The 13,940-nt window shown below is 42.1% G+C and overlaps 1 pseudogene; it reads right to left on the bottom strand.

Moving 5' to 3' along the window:
* Positions 1-1,050: 1,050 nt before the first annotated feature.
* LOC129501564 (U4 spliceosomal RNA) lies at positions 1,051-1,122 on the bottom strand (annotated as a pseudogene).
* Between the last annotated feature and the right edge of the window lie 12,818 nt (positions 1,123-13,940).

Here is a 13,940-nt window from a genome sequence, read left to right as displayed (position 1 = left end):
TGCTCTAATCTTAGTACCCAGATACATCATAGTTAATGAGTATCACCTGGCCTTCTGTATCAATCTGTGACAGTTTTTTAGTCTGTAATATGGGAATAGTATTCATACTTACTAGAATTTAGGATTCTAGTGTGGACTAAATGAGTTAATACATGTAAAGAGCTAAGGTTAGTGGGCAGCCTGGGTGGTGGCTTAGCAGTTTAGCTCTGCCTTCAGCCCAGGGAGTGATCCTGGAGACTTGGGAGTGTCTCCCAAGTGAACCTCCCACATCAGGTTCCCTGCATGGAGCCTGCTTCTCCCTCTGCCTGTGTCTTTGCCCCACCCCCCCACCCATGTGTCTGTCATGAATAAGTAAATAATAAAATTCTTTTTTTAACAAAAGCTTAGGTTAGTGCTTGATTTCATACTTGTTAGCTTGTTATTATTTAATAAAGACTTTATTCATTTGAGAGAGAAGGAGACAGCACTGGAAGGAGGGGGAGAGTGGGAGAGGAGGAGGAGGAGGAGGAGGAGAGAGAGAGAGAGAGAGAGAGAGAGAGAGAGAGAGAGAGAGAGAGAATTCCAAGCAGACTCCATGCTGAATGTGGAGCTTGATCCCAGGACCCAGAGATTATGACCTGAGCTGAAACCAAGAGCAGGACTCTCAATCGAGTATACCACCCAGGTGTCTCAGTTTATTATCATTTTTAACTCCTCTTCAGCATATCTTATTATTTAATTCTAAGCTAATATTTCTAAATACAATTGATCCTTGAATAGCATGGGTTTGAACTGTGCAGATCCACTTACATAAGGGTCTTTTTTCTAATTTTATTTATTATTATTATTTATTATTTTAGAAAGGGGGAGGGGCAGAGAGAGAGGAACAGAGAGAATGTTAAGCAGGATCTATGCCTAGCACTAAGCCTGACATGGGACTGTATCTCACAACCCTGCAATCATGCCCTGAGCCAAAATCAAGAGTCAGAGGCTTAACTGACTGAACCACCCAGTCAGTTAAGCTACATGCAGGCTTTTTGCAGTACAGTACTATAAATGTATTTTCTCTTCCTTAATTTCTATTAGCAATAATCGCGCCTTGGATAAACCTCATTGGCTACGATACTGCCACTGCACAAAGCCTCTTCCTTAATTTCTCAATAACATTTTCGTTTTTCTAGCTTACTTGATTGTAGGAATACAGTATATAATACATGTAATATGCAAATTTGTGTCAATTGACTGTTACCTTTAAGATATCTGGCCAATAGTAGGCTATTAGTAGTAAAGTTTTGAGGGAATCATGAGTTATATGTGGGTTTTTGACTGTGCAGTGGGTTAGCACCCTTAACCCTTGCACTGTTCAAGGATCAGCTAAACTTGCCATGGTAAGACATCTTTGTCCTAAACATGGACTTAAAATATGAACTTCTTCAACTGATCTTATGCTGTTATTAATATGTTAATAGAAGATAGATGAAGTCTTCCCAGACTTCTTTCCCTACCCAGAGACTTTGGCAAGGTCAAGACATACATTTTCCTTTGTTTCCAAACACCCTGAACATTGAATCATTAATGTTTCCCATTCCTGCTTCTGCTATACTGTGGGAAGCTTGAGGGCATAGACTAGTCCTGTTCATCTTTTATTGTCAGCTCTTAGGACTCAGTTGGTGGCACACAGTAGGTATTCAGCACAGATTTATTGTTGAATAAATGAATGAATGCAGCATCTGCCTATTATGTTATCCCCCAACCCCACTCTTCTACCATCAACTTTTTGATGGTATATTATACATATTTTACATAATATTACAAAATATTATACATATTTTTTGCCTGATTTTTAATTCATTTTCCAATCTACCATTGAGTTTATTCATTTTAAAGATGTATTTGTTTATTTTAGAGAGTGAGAGACAGAGAGAACATGAGCAGGGGAAAGGGCAGAGGGAGGTAGAGGGAGAGAATCTCAAACAGACTCCCTGCTGAGCACGAAGCCCACTGGGCCTCAGGCCCACAACCCTGAGATCATAACCTGAGCCGAAATCAAGAATAGGCGACTTAGCCAACTGAGCTGCCCAGGTGCCCCTCTACCATTGAGTTTAAAACAAAAATATAAACTATCAAATGCAGCCAGACAGCTGGCTTACATAGAGACCGTAAAAAGGAACATGTAAGCAAAAATCAATCAGAAGTTTCCAGTACTATGCAAGGGAGAAGGTGGTCCCATAATGAACAAATGTCAGCTCTTTAAGAAGTCCTAACCCTACAGAGAGGACTGTGCAGGTGGTTGAGCATTAGCTTTGTGGATAGACGCACCTGGACTTGAATGAGTAAGCTGACCTCTCAAACTTCTGCTTTACCACCTGCAAAATGGGGTTGATAACTGGCACCCTTCTCTTAGGTCTCTTGCAGAGTTTGAGATCATTCCTGTCCAGTGCCTGACACAATGAGAGACCTTGATAAATATTAGCTGTAGAGGAAGGGCTGGCCCTCCACAGTCCCCACCTGCACGCTTGAGGACATCCCATGCCTTTTATTCCAAATCTGTGATCACAAAGCATTTGATCTCTTTTTGGGACCTAAGAATTAATTCTGGGGATTGGTGAAGAATCTGTCCTTCTCTATGTGAGTGTTTTTGCCTTCTGGTTAATCAATCACCTCTAAAAGGAATTTCTCACTTGAGGCTGGAAACTGAACTGACAAGAGTTCAGGAGCAGATCCCAGACCTGTGGGGACTTTGCCTCCTCCCTCCTTCCAAACACACACACATGAGATAAAGCCACCTGGAGAGAATCTGTCAGAAACAGCCAGGCATCTCTCACCATATAAAGAGCAATAGCAGTCATTTTCATCACGACCATCACCATCATCATCATGATCATAGGTTAATAGGGCACATGTGCATTAAGAATGGATGTAAGCCATAAATATAAGAATAATAATTTAAAGGAAATAAGATCATTCATTTTAACTGTACTCTCCACTCTCCTGAGCTCCAGTGAAATTATACAACCAAACAAGCAGCAGACACCGGGTTGAACATGGTTACCAGAAAAACTCCCTGCCTTTGCTTTGTGATTGGCTGAGCATCTCCTGAGGGCAGAGAGCTTTTTAAGCAGCTGGTGCAAATGGATGCCTTTCTGAAATTAACCAGTTGATGAATGTCACAGGCATCAGGCTCCATTCCCGGGTTGGGCCAGGCTGTGCTCAAACTGCATGTTTCCCTCACACCCTCCAGGGTCTATGACTAACAAGGAGATGAATGGTTAGGATGGGAGTGTTGGGGGCTGGGGTGGGCGGTGGGAATTAGAAGAGAACTACAAGATGTTCAGCCCTTAGAGGCTGGTGCTTTTCTCCCTTGTGCATCCTTGAATCTGTGTGCAGGCCTTGCCACATCCACAGTTTCTGGACACTTGTTCATATAAGACCTCAGTTCAAGAGGAGGAGTATATGTGGTTTATGTATGTGGTACAAAGATCCTGTCTTTGAGCAGGCACACTTGACTCTGGCTCAGGTACTTATTCACTGTGTGAACTTGTGCAAGCTATTACCCACTCTGCATTTGAATTTCCTCATCTGCTTATAGGAAAAGTAAGATCTGCTATACACGGGGTAAAACATTAAATATATATAAAAGCATATTTTATACCACCTGGAACATACTGGTGTGTTGATTAAATGGTATGTTGATTATTGTTACTTTTATGGTTATTGAAGGAGCCAAGAAGGTCTGAATACAGGTATCACAGACCAAGACTACTGCTGTTAGACTTTTATTTTTTTGGATTCTTCTCCCAATGGGTCTTTCTTGTCCTTTCTTTCTTTCTTTCTTTCTTTCCTTCCTTCCTTTCCTTTCTTTCCTTCCTTCTTTCCTTCCTTCCTTCCTTCCTTCCTTCCTTCATCACTGAAATATAGCTGACATAGAAGGTGAAATCCTTTTTTAAAAACATGGGTTTTGCCTATATTAAGGTTTTAGTAATACATATTAGCATATTGAAGTTTTTTATTCTTGACCTGAAACAGGTGAGGAGTTGTGAGACAAGCTTTGCTTACATTGTGATGTTGCCTAAGGTTGAACCCATGCATAAGGGCCACTAAAATGAGCCTGGTAGAGTGGGAGCCTGACTGGCCCACTTGGAGCATGCAACTCTTAATCTCAGGGTTGTGAGTTTGTGCCCCACATTGGGTGTGGAGATTATTTTTAAAAATGCATTTAAGGAAAATTAAAAATAAATAAAATTAGCCTAGTTGAGTACTGTATTATGTCTAAATGAGGCTGAAAACGGAGTTTCTCTAGTTAGACTTTGGAATGGGATCTACACGTGCAAATGCGGGTCAGTCCTGGTTGCTTCTGTGCTGACCGAGCATGAGGGTGGGGCCTGGACACTCGGCTGGTCCTAGCTTTACCACTCTTCACTTGGCTCCGACCAGGTCTCTTTCAAGACCGCAGTCTCCTTGTTTGCAAAATGAGAGGGTTGCATTTTATTAGTGATGGACAGTAAGAGTGAAGAAGAGCGGCTGGAAGAGCAGGTCAGAGATGAGTTCAAGCCAAATTGCAAAAGGGCTAGTCAATCTGCTCATGAAGAGTAGCAATTCCTGCTTCCCAAAGAACGTTAGAAAACCAGACTCAGTATTTCTGAGGCCACCTTGGAAATGTTATAGCCCACTACAGAGTAGGCAAAACTGCGTGTATGTAACCCAAAGAGGCAAAGGTTTTATAAGGCTAAACCGCCACCCAGAGAGGGAATTAGATTTCAAAGCCTCTGAGATTAGCCACATGCTGCACCTGTCTCCCTCTTTCTATTAACACAGGCTGCGCCTCAAACACCTACTGACCATTAATGCAAGGTCAGCAAATCAGCAAAATTGCTGGTACTACCATTCACAACCTAAGAATTTGTGCAATAAATTGTATTCTTCTTAGGGGTCATTAGTATATCCTAAGACCAACTGCTGAGACTGGCAAGGTGATCTTTTAAGTATCTACTTACTATTCTGGCCACAGGCTCTGCTGCCGAGAAAAGTCCTTAATGAAAGTGCTTAAATAAACAAGCAGTTGATCAACATAGACACAGTTATAGGAAAACTGATGGACATTAACTGGTTAGTGGACATTTGCTGGGACAAGTAGGTCCATCTAATACTTGCCTCTATGTGTTCCTTTGGTTCTTGACCCCTGCCATGGTGTAGTTACAACATGGACTGAGCCTCTCCTCAAGTCCAATTCCTCTGTGCTCAGTGACATGGAGCAAGAGTCTTAGAATCAGAAAAGCCAGTTTCTGTGCCCACTCTGGTGCTTACCTGCTGCGTGACATTGGGCATGTATGCTCCCTCTTAGTCTCAGCTACACCATCTGCAAAATGGGCAATAACAACAGGCGTTACAAAACAAAACCCAACTGAGTAAATTTGAAGATCTAATTGGTTTCATTAAACAATTCATTAAGTGGGCAGCATTCTGTGTAGCAAATAGAGATGCTTCAAGATGTAGAACATGGAAGATTTTTTATAGGAAGGACAGTGAAGAAAGAAAGTTATAAGCAAAAAAAAAAAAAAAAAAGATTGTTCCAGGCAAGGGCACATCCCCCAGGGGGAAAGGCAGGGGTCTTATTAGGTGGATTACTTTATGTTCCTTTAGGAGATGAAGAGGGCCCCTGTGACAGATGACTTCACTGGTGTTTATCAGAAAATTCCTGTTTGACAGGCTAAGGCTTAACATTTCTGGGGAAGGTTGGAACTGCAGTTATGTTAGGTATTAAACCTGGGGTTTGGTGACTTGGCTTGGCCCAAGTGATGCCATTTTGGGCCTGTGGTTTTCACTTTAACACAGGCTGGTTGTAAAGATCAATCAAGGTCACCTGCAGGAAAAAACCCATTGCGAACTGTAGGGCTCTGTGGAACTGTGAGTTCCTTGAGGCCTGATCAGTGATTTTGTTGCTTGTTGTATATAATATGTAATGCAGTGGTTCTCTACTACATAAGAATCATCCAGAGGGCTTTTAAAGAATACAAAGGCCTGGGCTTCATTCCCAGATAGTCTTATTTAATTGGTTTTGGGTGGAACCCTGTCGTTGGTATTTTTAAAAGACCGCAGGTGATTCTTCTGTCCAGCCAGGGTTGAGAACTACATTTGGCTCATAGCTGGAGACTCAGTTCTGCTGGATGAATGAATGATTCTAATTATGACTTCCTCTCCCTGCCTTTTGGAGGAGTATGCTTTGTATCCGATGGAATGTTTCCTGTATCAGGTTATACTCAGGTGCCTGGCTATTTCCAGAACTGCTTTGCAAGAGCATCTGGACTCTCATGTTCAGAAACTGCTAGCAATGACTGATGTGCCGGTGAGCAGCACCTCTGAGGGTTAGGGTAGGGGTAGACTTGCAGCTGCTGTGTGTGGCCACTGGGATGGCATCCTTAAGTGGCAGCTGGCCAGGCTTGCGGTCAGTGGAAAAGAACTGGCCTCTGATCTACTTCTGCCAATTAGGTCAGGTCAGCCTCTGGCTATGTTACATGCTTTAGGGAAGCTCCTGGAGGCTTTCCCGTTGTTTACCTTGTGGACACACTTCAGTCAGGGTTTGTAATAGAACAACTCAACGTGAAATTAATTTCCTGGGTGAGCTGGTCGTGAAGTGCATCGGCGTTATGACTCCAACTTTGGATTTCTTCACTTCAGCTTTTGACTCCTACTTCCTTCCAGCAAGAATTCTTTTAGAGAATTCAATCAGCCTAGGCATGCTCGTGTGCGTGCATGTGGGCGTGCATGTGTGTGTGTGTCTTTCTCTCATATACCAACTACATCATGTTTCAGTACATCACATTTACTGCAAATAGGTATGTAGGAATTCTTTCCTTTTTCCTGCCTCCAGGCCTGTCTACTTTGAGCTTTCCTCCAGAGCAGCCACTCCCTTCAAGACTCCGCATGGCCTTCTTTTTATGGCACTTCCCACATTCTCATTTTTGGCAAGCACCTCAATAAAAAGGGGCGCAGCAAAAGCACAGGCAGAGCTGAGCTTAAACTCCAGCATTGCCATTTACTTGCTGGTAGGACTTGGACAAGTTAATTAACCTCTCTGGTCCTCATCTCTAAAATCAAGCCAAGGAGGCCTGACCTGGAGGACTGTCTTGAGAAGAAAGGAGCTAAGATAAATAAGGTGATATAGGCAATGCTTGGAGCAGAATGCTGGTTAGTGGGACTCCTAGGTGGCTCAGCGGTTGAGCCTCTGCCTTCAGCCCAGGTCGTGATCCCACAGTCCCAGAATCGAGTCCTGCATTGGGCTCCCTGCATGGAGCCTGCTACTCCCTCTGCCTGTGTCTCTGCCTCTCTCTCTGTGTTTCTCATGAATAAATAAATAAAATATTTTAAAAGAAAGAATGGTGGTTAGTGTTAAGGACAGGCCTTCCCAGTGTTCTCAATTCCCAGCATACTCCTTGGTACAATGAACAAACTCAACAAACATCCACTGATTGGGGGTGGGTGAAAAGATCCTGGGATCCAAATCCTAGGACACTGACAAGGAAGACAGGCTCTTTTCCAGCCTCCTAATTATATGTGTGTGTGTGTGTGTGTGTGTGTGTGTGTATACATATGTATATATATGTGTATATATATTTTTATATATATAAATACACACACATACACACATATATATCCTATGGTTTTGTTATGTTTTGTTAAGTGCTCGGTAGTGCTGTTTACATACTTCACTATGAAGCAACGAATTATAAACAGGCGAGACCATTTGGGTTGACTACTGAAAGTTGCTTCGTGAGGATAGGCTAGCTCAGAGAGGAACCAGGGCCTCAGCAGGAAGAGGGGAAGTCCTGGGGTTTTGGCAAACATTCAGTAAGCGGCAGGCCTCTCAACTCTGCTGCCTTACTGACCTAACATGATACATGGCATGGCAGGAGCACTATTACCCATAATACAGACCTGGACACTGATGTTCAGGCAAGTTGGGCAATTTGACCAACTACACAAAATGAAACACAGCAAAACCAGGGATTCTTGGCTCTAAACCCCATGCACTTGCTGCTGTATCACACTGAATTGTGAACCAGAGGACCTGTGATAGACTTGTGATTGTCACTCACTCACCAGTCAGTGGCCTTCATCTTTCTGAGATTCCAATTTCTTCCCTCTCCTAAAAGGAGGGAGTGTTGGGCCACAAGGTGATGATGACTGGTTCTCCTGTTTGGGTCTCACTGGCCAGCCAGCGGTACCTGTCACTGCTAGTCTCTGCAGCCCTCTAGCGGTGCTTTGCAGGACACAGAGTGGCGCCTTACCTTCCTCTTGCCATATTCACAAAGGGCAGATGTGAACTCCCAGGGCATCTGGCAGCTAGGTGCCCTAAGGCCTTCACTGATGACCAAGACAGATGATGGGGCTCTGGAGGAGCCCTAGAGACAGAGATGAACAGACTGGTTTCCGGAGTACTGCTATTTTTAAAAACATTTGGTCCTATTTGTTCTATGCTATATCTGGAACTCTCACTCTTGAAGGATAAAGAATGAAAATCCCAAATATGGATTAAAATGTTCATTTTAGGGCAACCCGGGTGGCTCAGCGCTTTAGCACCGCCTTCAGCCCAGGGTATGGTCCTGGAGACCCGGGATCAAGTCCCATGTCAGGCTCCCTGCATGGAATGGAGCCTGCTTCTCCCTCTGCCTGTGTCTGTACCTCTCTGTGTGTGTGTGTCTCTCATGAATAAATAAATAAAATCTTAAAAAAAATAAAGTGTTCATTTTACATTAATTTGTGGGATGTACATATACTTGACCTTGTGTGCATCCCACCAACTCTATACCATCAGGCCATCTTGGCAGCTAGAGGGAGTGCTGAGAGGACTGTGGTAGCCAGCAAGCACAAGTATCTTCAAGGTCTGGGTCTGCTGTGTACACCAGCTATGAGACATCACTGGTCATTTCACCTCTCTGCACACAGAACTCCTCACCAACAACACAAAGGGTTTGATAGTAGAGCCCTTGCAAAGCCTGACATCTTATGTATGTGCCTGGAGTTGCTTCTTTTTTAGGATGGCAGATTTTACCACCCCATCCAATCTTTCACTTTGCTATTCTTGCCAATAGAAACATGATTTTCTGAGAGCTGGGATACAGGATATTAGGTAAGGGTATTATTTGAAGCTCTAAAGCAGAGTAAGGGGAGTAAACATGGCCTCATGTACTACCTGCATGCTGATGATGCCCACATCTGCACTGGACGTTTTCCCTGAGATCCAGATTTAGCAGCTACCTGTCTACTCCATTTGGAAGTCTAACAGGTATTTCAAACATAACATGGCCAAACAGAACCATCGATTCCCTACTCACAAATATATTCTCACATCTTAGCTTTCTTCACCTTAGCAAATGGTACCACCAACTACCTAGGTACTCTGAAAGCCCTTTTTGATTCCTTTCTTATACTCATATCCCTGCATCTAGAATTTCAATAAACCCTTAGGCTCTACCTATAAAGTATATCTCAAAGCTGACACTTCTCCCATCTCCACTGTCTGCTGGAACACACACCATCCTCTCTATATCTAGGTTACAGCCACAGCCTCTTAACTGGTCTCAGACTTCCACACTTTCCCTATAATCCATCCTCCATGATCATTCATAAAAGCAGAGCAGAGCACCCCCTTGCTTAAATCCATCTAGCAGTTTTGCCTTTGCATTGTAGGATTGAATCTAAAGGCCTTATTTTGCTGTCCCCCAAGCATCTCACAATCCACTCTCACCAGTCTCGCCTTTCTTCACTTGCCCATCACTCGCCTCATGTTACTCTGACCACCCTGGCCTTCCCCTATTCCGAAGATACCACAGTCTTTCTCTTCTAAAGAACTGTGTGGGCTTCTTTGTCTCCGATTCTCTTCTCCTAGATCTTGGTATGGCCACTCCATTCTCCCCATCAATATTACCTCTTTATCTCAAATGTGACCTCTGAGCAGCCATCCCTGGCCACTTCACTGAAGCAGCACCTTAGTCACATCCCCATATTTGATGTTCTTGCTAGCCTTTATGCATGCCTAATAGTATTTTATTTATTTGTTAAGAGTTAACAGGACTTTCTACCCCTTTAGATCAGAGAATGTACTCATCTTGTCCACCAATGATTCCCCAGAGACTTCATTTATGCCTGTCGTGAAGTCAGTGTTAAAAAATATTTGGCAAAGAGTTAACAGACAAGCTGATGGCCAAAGCTTGTTTCACTAACTCTTGACTCTACAGTTGGGTTCATCATCACAGCAGGCACTTTTGTCATCCAGAGGAAAAACATTTTCCAGTCATGGCACCTTTGCCCCATTCTCTAGTCTTAGTCGAATACACTTTCCCAGAAAACCTGCTTTGGGCTAACAGAGATGGAAGCAATGAGGGCAAGTGTATATGTGTGCATGGGGAGTGTGTATTCATGTGTGTCCGTGTGTGTGTGTGTGGGGGTGGGATTTCATTTTAGAGTTGAGTGTGGTAAATAATTTTCAGTTGCATTATCCACTATTGTGAGCCCAACTTAGTGTAAATAAAGCACCAGGTGGCAGCAGGGGAGTATACTACACTTCCTTCCCAGTGAAGTGCCTAGTGTATGAAGTGGACAGTTAGATACAAGCCCTGCACAAAGAGCTTGCAATCGATAGGTGGATTGGTTGCCCTTATATAAAGGTCTATATCTCCATTATCACAAACATATACACTAAATGCCCTTCTCTGCAAAATATTAAGCAGAAAGGACTATAGAATCTTAGCAGACAGGGTGGGCCTTGTTCTGTGGAGGTAACAGGAAAGTAGATGCCTGGAGCAAGTAAAGGAATGGTCCCATATTGCAATTATTTGCTGTCTTGCTATTTAGCTTATTGTTTGTTTCCTCCCCTAGACTGAAAGTCCCTTAAGAGGAGAGACCAGTCTTTCATCTTTGAACTCTGAGACACTTAGCAAAGAGCCTATCATATGAAAGGGGTTTAATAAATATTTGTTGAAAGCATGAGGAAGAAAAGTTAAAAAAAAGTAAAAATGAGAAGGAAAAACAATGAACATTACACAGAAAGAAGTTAGGAACATGTCTTGCATTAAATATTTAAGTTGTATGTTCTTAATCCCAGTTTATGGTAATGTTGTTCTTTCTTTTTCTTCTCTTCAAGAAAAGAAAAAAAAATCCTGCCATGTCTGACTTCGTTGGAATATTGGCCATTTAGAGCTCTTCAGATCAGAAAATCCAGTTGAATGAGTGGCATTACTAGCCAGGGAAAATCCTCAAGACATATTTTCATTTAGCTGATCAGCACTGCTCACCATTCTTATAGCTAAAAAAACATCAGTGTGTACTTGGAGACCATATTCTGTATTTTTAATCTTTAGCATCTTAGTATTTTTATTATTGCCACACACAAAAGACAAAGGGCATGCATCTTACTTCTCAGCTTTTGGAATTCTCTTGAGGCGAGGTTCCCTTCATGTCTTTTCCATGTCAACCCAGGGCCTCCCATCCTCACAGCAGATGGGGTCCTAGAGCATGTTTTCCCTTCCTGAGTGAAGAGGTGGTGGGATGGGACAGAGTTGACTGACAGGCCTCAGAAAGAGGAAAGGCAGACACAGAGAGCCTCATGCCAGAGACAGCTGTGGTTCAGAGGAGGACATTGGGAAGAAGGGACTTGAGGGTGTCTTGAGGGAGATTAATGTAGTAGCAGCTTTCTCCAGGTCACCTGCTTAACCTGTGAGTGCAAGTTAGATTTCAGATTAGGTTTGTGTTCTGTTCAATTTCATTCCTAAGTATAGCTTATATTGTAAGGAAAGAGTCACTCTTAAGTATCCTCTCCATCCCCATATCCAGTTTCCTCCTCCAGTCCAGGGAGTCTGAATTTGAATTTCCTATAGTGAGAGGGGAAAGTCTTTCCTCCCACAATAATGGATTAAAAGTCTTAAAACTGCCAAGAGAGGTAGCACATTGGTGTGAACGAATGTCAAAACAAATGACAGGCTCCTTTCCTGTCATTTGTGGGGAAGGAGAAGGAACCATAGAGGAGAACAGCTGGAGCTGGAGACTCTGGCTGAATGGTTTTTCTTCATCCCTCCCTACAGCTGAGAAAGGCTGTAGACCGACTTTCTCTGCAAAGAGCAATGTAGGCATTTCAGCAACACTTAATCTCTATTTTCCCTTGATCTGTTCCACTTTTATAATAATCTCTAAAAATGAATAGCATTTTCTGAGTTATGATGATTCTCTTAAAAATTGAACATGGCCCCCTAGTTTTTCTTTTTTTTTAATTTCTTTTTTTTATTTATGATAGTCACACACACACAGAGAGAGGCAGAGACATAGGCAGAGGGAGAAGCAGGCTCCATGCACCGGGAGCCCGACGTGGGATTCGATCCCGAGTCTCCAGGATCGCACCCTGGGCCAAAGGCAGGTGCCAAACCGCTGCACCACCCAGGGATCCCCTGTCTCCTAGTTTTTGTGCATGGGTTTGTTTCTATTTGTGATCACATTCCTGCCAAGTGAAGGCCAGATAATGCCTCCATATCATCTATAGATGGAGATTTTCTGCTAGTTCAGGAGAGTAAAAGGACTGGGAGAATTTTCATCACTACCATGTGACAGAGAAAAATAGAAACGTCAAACTTGAAAGAATCTGTGCATGTCAGTGAGTACAGCATTTGTATGGTACTCATATTTTAAGTGTTTTCCTTGTATGCTTTGTTCAAACTAACTTATTACAGTTCAACAGCAGAAAATAAGTCAATATGCAACAACTAATTTGCTTAAAAGAATTTTTAAAAATTATATTTTATTTGGGAGGGATGCACCCTTACATTGATTGACCCATCCAAGAATAAATCTGGAGTTAAACAAGCTCCACTTCTAAAAAAGAAATTTATCAGTAATGATATGATGATTCAAATGCAAGTCCATCGTGCACAAAGTCAGAAAAACCGAGTTAATAATAAGATGTTATGTTTTTATCAATAAGCTTCACATTGGTGATTTTGCTTAAACAAAACAGTACTACATGTCACATTAACTTAATATGGTCAATTTGAATTTTATTGGGTTTGCTTATATTTAATTTGTAAATTGATTTGGTTTTATAGTTGCTTATATGAGAGCTGTATGCATAAGCAGTGGAGTTTACACCTATTTTTATGATTGTGCATATTTATGTAATTTTATAATAAAGTAATCTAAGTCAATATTTTATATGTGGTATTTTAGTTAGGTTTGAAATAAATTCCCTGGACGAGACTTCCCAAAGGTTGCTCTATGGAGTGCTAGTCCCAGAAAAGAAGCAACCACAACAAAATGCATTTGTTAACCAATACGTTTAGGAAATGCATTACAGCTGCCTTCGGGGAATTTATAGTATGTGTTAGCATACTTCTACATGAGAAAGTGTTTAATTATGCCTGCAGTTTTCCAAAATTATTTGACTACATAAAACTATTTTTCATGGAATAACCACTGAGATCTTATGAAGTTCTCCAGAACACAGTAATGAAGAATTGTTCTAGATTAGGGAAAAGCAAATCACATACTTTTCACTGAGGAGATAAACAAAGATAACCAAGTAAGAAATTTTGACAGGAATGTGGCTCCAGGAGGTGAGAAGAATTAAAAAGGAGAAATGTTTTTTTCTGTGAATGCTAATAAAGAAGGCAAGGTTGGGAGCATACTGAGTGTCCAGTAGGCTATGGGGCTATGTGGACTGCTGTCCAATCTATGGCCAAACCCGATCAGGACCACTTATAGAAGAGAGAGACACATATACAGGAATATTTTCTTCTGTGTGGCCTAAATGAGTAGACATTGGTGAAAGTTACTACAGAGCAGATTTCCTTATTTCCCCAGTTGTTCAGAGATGAAATGACTGCAAAGCACATGTGCTGTCCCTGAGCAGCTCAGACAAAGGTTAAATAGCAATGTGGATATAATTCAAGTATTAATTGAGTGGTTGGGCTCAATGGTCT

The sequence above is a fragment of the Nyctereutes procyonoides genome, unplaced genomic scaffold, assembly GCF_905146905.1.
Source record: "Nyctereutes procyonoides isolate TBG_1078 unplaced genomic scaffold, NYPRO_anot_genome, whole genome shotgun sequence".
NCBI classification, from domain to species: Eukaryota; Metazoa; Chordata; class Mammalia; order Carnivora; family Canidae; genus Nyctereutes; species Nyctereutes procyonoides.
The sequence above is the reverse complement of the archived record's forward strand: the minus strand, read 5'-3'. Positions and strand labels throughout refer to the sequence as shown.